The sequence below is a fragment of the Gordionus sp. m RMFG-2023 genome, chromosome 1 (assembly GCF_954871325.1).
Source record: "Gordionus sp. m RMFG-2023 chromosome 1, tfGorSpeb1-WG-v2, whole genome shotgun sequence".
NCBI classification, from domain to species: Eukaryota; Metazoa; Nematomorpha; class Gordioida; order Chordodea; family Parachordodidae; genus Gordionus; species Gordionus sp. m RMFG-2023.
The window spans coordinates 57761223-57767239 of record NC_088775.1 but is presented as its reverse complement, the minus strand read 5'-3'; positions in this window follow the sequence as shown (position 1 = coordinate 57767239).

The window sequence follows — 6017 nt, the reverse complement described above, 5'->3', positions numbered from 1 at the left end:
CAAAGTTAATTTTTCATATTTTCACATTAAATACATTTAACATAGGTTAGCGTTGAAAGATCTTTTTCACATTTGAAATTCATTCTTTCACCACATAGATCGAGGATGAGTGAACAACTCTTGGAAGATATTATGCTAATACGTCTAAATAAAATTTTTAAAATTGATACATGACTATATGCTTTGTATTTTTAACTATATTTGCCTATAAATAAAAAATTTTTTTATTTTTTATATCAAATTTATGTCTAGTTTATTATGATTTAAATATAGAATTTTTTTTATCAACTCAAAAATTCTTGAACCCGAACCGAACCCGAACCAAACCCGGGTTCAAAAATATTTCCCTGAACCGAACCCGAACCGAACCCACCTTTTTTTATACCTTGAACCTAAGCCGAACCGAACCCGGGCAAAAATTTTGTCGGGTTCGCATCCCTGGACAACAGGCTCCAAGTAGTTTGTATATTTGGTGTTATAGTCACATATTAAATCTATGTATATGTGATTCATGCCATAATGTTGAAGGCAAAAATTTATTTGGATTGTTGAACAGACTAGCAACTTTCTTTGGTGAATCATATAAAAGGATGGATGCTTGGGTGAAACAGAATAACTCATCTGGCCAAAATAAGTTGAGAAGACTTCAAAAAATAGGAGAGACAAGGTGGTGGCCACATGAAAAATCCCTTAGATGGATATATGGCAAAGAGAGCCTACTTCCAATAACGATAAGTGCCTTACAATTTATAATTGAAATAAATCATTTGAGGCAAAACCCTCACCAGAAGCACAGTCTTTGATTGATAATTTATGTAAATTTAAGACTCTAAATACTTCTATAATATATTTAGAAATTTTTGAAATAATGAGGCCATTGTCATTATATCTTCAAACTAAGAATTTAGATATTTTATCAGCGTGGAAAATGATAGAAGATGCCAAGTTTTCTGTGCCATCTATAACTATTACTTCAATTGAAAATAAAACAACAAAAATGGCTTCTAATTTAAATGGAACACTTTCATATTTAAAGCTCCCAGAGAGTATCTGGGTACAAACTGCTCTGCCAAAAAATCGAATAGGACAAGTGAAGAGAATATATAGTGACGAAGGCCAAGATGAACGTCCTCAAGAATCGATTGACCTTCATAGGGTCGAAGTATTTCGTCCTATAATTGATCAAATTATAAACAGCTTGTCGGAACGGTTTTCTGCGAATAAAGAGCTTATTTTGAATGTGCAATATTTGCATCCAATGCATTTTGAGGGTATAAATAGTAAAGGTATTTCTGAAAAGGCCTTAGAAAAACTGGCACAATTGGCAAATATATCGAGTGTTAAATTACGTAACGAATTGTGTTCATTTGCCAGTGTATTCAAAGATTTAGTGGAAGAATTAAATGAAACGGACAATGATATTGTATGTACAAGTGAGGATTCATATGAAGAAGATGGAATATTACAAAATGATATTAACTCAAAATGTGATAATAGATGTAACAAGTGTTTAATATGTGTGTACGAAATTATTAAAAGATACAATATGCATACACTTACACTGATTTATTTTTAGCATATGAATACATTTTAACTTTATCATTTACGCAAGTCAATTGTGAGAGAACAAAAAAATGGGCTGAGACCAAATATAGGACAAGAAAAATTAGAAGCATTTTTAATGATGTCAGTTGAACGGGAACTTTTAGCGCAGATTGAACTAAAAGATATTCTTGTTTATTTGTGCAAAGGTTCAAAGTTAATGAGAGATTTATTAACTTAAAATTTATATTAATTCTTTTATTTAAATCTTATTTATATCTATTTACAATATGATCGGCGGTAGCAATTTTATTTTCTGTGCAATATTGTATAATTGCAATAATTTTTTATGTGAAATTAATTGATTTTATATATTGAGTATTATGTATTATTTTATAATTAACATGTGATGTATGATTTAATTTTATAGTGCATTATTGTTTTATATCTAATATAAAATATATGTGCAATAAATATGATCTTAGATGTGCAATTTTATGAAATAAAATATATATGAGTATCATGTCATTATTCTTTTTTTTTAAAATGTACATCGTTTGTAACTATTTTCAAAAATAAGAAGTTATAAAAATCATATAATTCAGAAGCCATTTAAGGGACCCCGGCCAAAGGCCGGGCAAAACAAAATTAGGGGTATGGGGGCGAAGCCCCCATAAAAATGAGGTCGCTATAAAAAAAATGCCCACGAGGCCGTAGGGTCGCCAGTCCGCCCCTGAATATTGCCCTATATCAATATCATATAAGTCATGAAATAATAATATAAATTTATACTAACTATGAGAAGAATCAGTTTCTGAAATTTCTGATGTAGTATTACTAGTAGTTTGTAGAGGTGATGTTGCTTGACATTTGTTTAACTTTAACTTAAAATAAGAGTTTATAATTGATTGTTTCTTCATAATTTTAAAATAAACGCTCTAAAATAAAATAACTGGTTATATATTATAATATTAATGTGATACCTATAGAGAATGTGATACACAACAAAAACAGATGAAAAAAAATGAATGAATGATAATTTAATATTGGGTAAAAATAAAAATAAAACAGGATAAAAAAAAATTTTACAAACTAGATATGTTTGTAGAATAAATATTCAAAATTTATTTTAAAAATATAAAAATAATCAATTCTAAATAGACATGTTTTTTGAATATTTTTGAATAAATATTTAAAATTTATATTAAAAATATAAAAATAATCAATTCTAAAAAAAAAATTCAAATTTGGGGGGGGGGGGCAGAAAAATTTTTGGGGGCCACTTTTGGGGGGCCGAAGATTTTTTCTGGGGGCCAGGTTTGGGGGCCAAAAATTTTTTTTTTTTGGGGGGGGGCGGGCCCCCCGGGGTCCCCCCGTGGCTACGGCCCTGGTTAGGAGTCTCGTCTTGTTAATCATTTGCATTTTTCCGACACTTGTTGAGAAAATATCAATAAATCAATTTTGCGTGGTGAAAATTAATATTTCATTATCAATATTCGCAGACATTTTTAATGGCTTCGTATCATATAATGAATAAAGAAATATATCATATCCCTCTGATTTTAAATCTGTATTAAAGGATTAATTAAATTTATCATAGGGAAATATTTCATCAATTTTTTATAGAAGAAGATTCATTAGCAAAGGTTAAGTTTAAATAAATGAATAAATTTAAAAGGAAAAAAAAATTAACTCGTTGGTTAAATGAATGTCAATCATAAAATAATAGATCTTTAATTTTATAAAAAAAATAAAATATTATTACAAAATCTTTTAAATATTTTTTTCTTATTTTATTTATTTTTTGTTAGTTTTTTTTAAATCTAAGATTTAATTTTCGTGCGTATTTTGATATTTTTATTTATAATTATGTTATATAAAACACTTGTTATATTTTTTTTATTCAAAATGATTTCAAAGAAAACTCCCAAAGAAGGTCAATTATTTTATGGTTGACATCTCATATATAAAATGAGATTTGTAAAAAAAATGTAGCCTAATGTTTTTTATTTTTTTAAATCACATTTAAATAAATTAAAACAGTTTTTTAACAACAAAAAATGTGATGCATATAAATAATCGCTAAGATAAAAAAAAAATGGCATCCAAGATAGAGATATTCACGGTATTATATAGGGTAGTATAAAATTACAGCTAGTTTTTTTAAAAACTGATAAAAACCTTCTTAAAAGATGGAGGAATCATTTGTTGAACATCAAAAGTATATTGGTCTTAATGGGTCAAGATAAAGAACCGGTATTAATAAACTAATATCATTGTTCCTAAATAGAATAATAAAACTAAAAAAATAAATTCCCCATTCGAATCATCGAAAATGATTTTATTTTCCTGAACATAGTTGGGCAATTACAATATTTTGAGCTATTTAAGCCAATTTTTAGCCGAAGGTTTATCACTTTGACCTCAGGGGTTTTCTTATAAATATAACAGTTCAAATTTGAAAGAAACTACTATAAATTTAAACTTATTAATGTTCACATATTTTCTCCGGCAAGTAGCCGACATTTAACCATTACCCAACTTTAGCCCTGAACATTAAAGAGTTTATCGTAAGATATGCTGCCTTAATCTAGCTCTCTGAGAAAAGATGTTAACAGTGCTTTTGATATATTGTTTTTGTTTATTCAATTAAATTATAAATAAATAAGAATTATAATTTACCAAGATTTTATAGCCATTAGACAGGGTCAAGCGACACATATCGAAACTATGTAATCTTTGTCTCCTCATAGTTTTTATCCCCAATAAAAGCATTAAAATTTATTTAGACCTCAATTTCATGAGTGTCCCAACTATCACATATGTGTGTCCCAACGTAAACAGAATCTGTGATGGTTGGGACAAAATAAAAAAAATTTTTAAATCGAATTTTCTTAAAAAATATAATCGTTATAAAATATATAATCCTGTTAGGTATAGTATTATTTAGCGTTATCCTTATACTATTAAGTTGTCCATGGATTTAGTCTAATTAATAAATGAAGCTTAAAACTTGGGTGAATAAACATCCAGATAATAATTTTTAAAATATATGATAAAATTAGATGTTAATATATTTATTGTAATTTTTAATTTATAATATAATTCTTATATATCTTATGGCCAGAGACTGGGTCAGACAATCAACTATCACATAAACTCATCTAGTTTTGTTTCATATTTTATTTTAAAGATTAACGATTGGATTACACATTCATGTTATAATTTAAATATTTCCTCGTTGAAGCTACTAGTTACGATAAAACCTACCTGCACATCTTACAATGAAATTTATACCTTATGTTTTTTTTATCGAGACTAAAATTTATGCTATATCAGGAATGAAATTACATATCATTGTACAGGGAAATAACTTTGTATATGTCGTAATTTTTAAAGGGATCAGAACTATCCGGGATCATCACGGGTTTTAAAGGGATAACTAAAAAATTAGGGTTTTAAGTTAAGGAATGATAATACCGTATTATCACGTTTTACCGTGATAAAGAGGAATCTTATTTTAAAAAGCGTTTTACGCGTGTTTCGTTTTATTTCTTTTTAATTTTATTGTGATTATTAATTTCCAATGTTCTTTTATTGGTCTTATGAAATAAGTTATGTCTAACATAGGGTATCAATCGATAGCGAATCAATAGATCTATTCAACTAGAGGTCAATCTCTCCCGAGGATACAAAACTTCATAAATAGCAAATGACGTGTTTTAGAGTTACAAAAATTTAAAAACGCTACGTTAAATAAATATAGAAACGTCAATTATGCTGGTTTCTCGTTTTTTGAAAAAGGTCTCAACTTGCTAAATGAGTTACAATATAACTAGTGAGTTTAAAGAATTTCTTTAGAAAAATAGAGATCGGGAAAAATATTATCAGCTAGGAATTACAATAAGGTGACAAATTTATTGTTCCCAATATATTTAAAATATAAAAACATAATAAAGATGAAATATTTATTAAGAAGTAAGTGGATAAGTATGCATTAGCGATAATGCATTCGCGATATATGTTTTCGCGGTAATCGACATTCGCGATAATACATTTCGCGGTAAAATTTTCGCGGTATTGACGTGATACGAGTTTAAAGACATATGAAAATAATTAAATTCATATCGTAAAAAATGATACATATAAACAATATCATAACAGGCAGGTCCGTGAAGTTGGCCCCCCAATTATGGATTTTTAATGGTTTATCAGTTGGACTGATTTGTACGGTTTTCAGTTCGATTTATACCATCACTATGACCAGGCCCGGCCAGGATTAAAAATTTTAGGCCTGGTCCGGCCCGTATATATTAAAAAAATATTTTCTTTAGGTCCGGCACGGCCCGGGTATATTTAAAAAAAATTAAAGGGCTTACTTGAAATTTTTTGAATTAATATGCTTATAAATAATAGAAAATAATATGTAAAAAATTAATTAATTAATATAAAATAGATTAATAAACAAATATTTT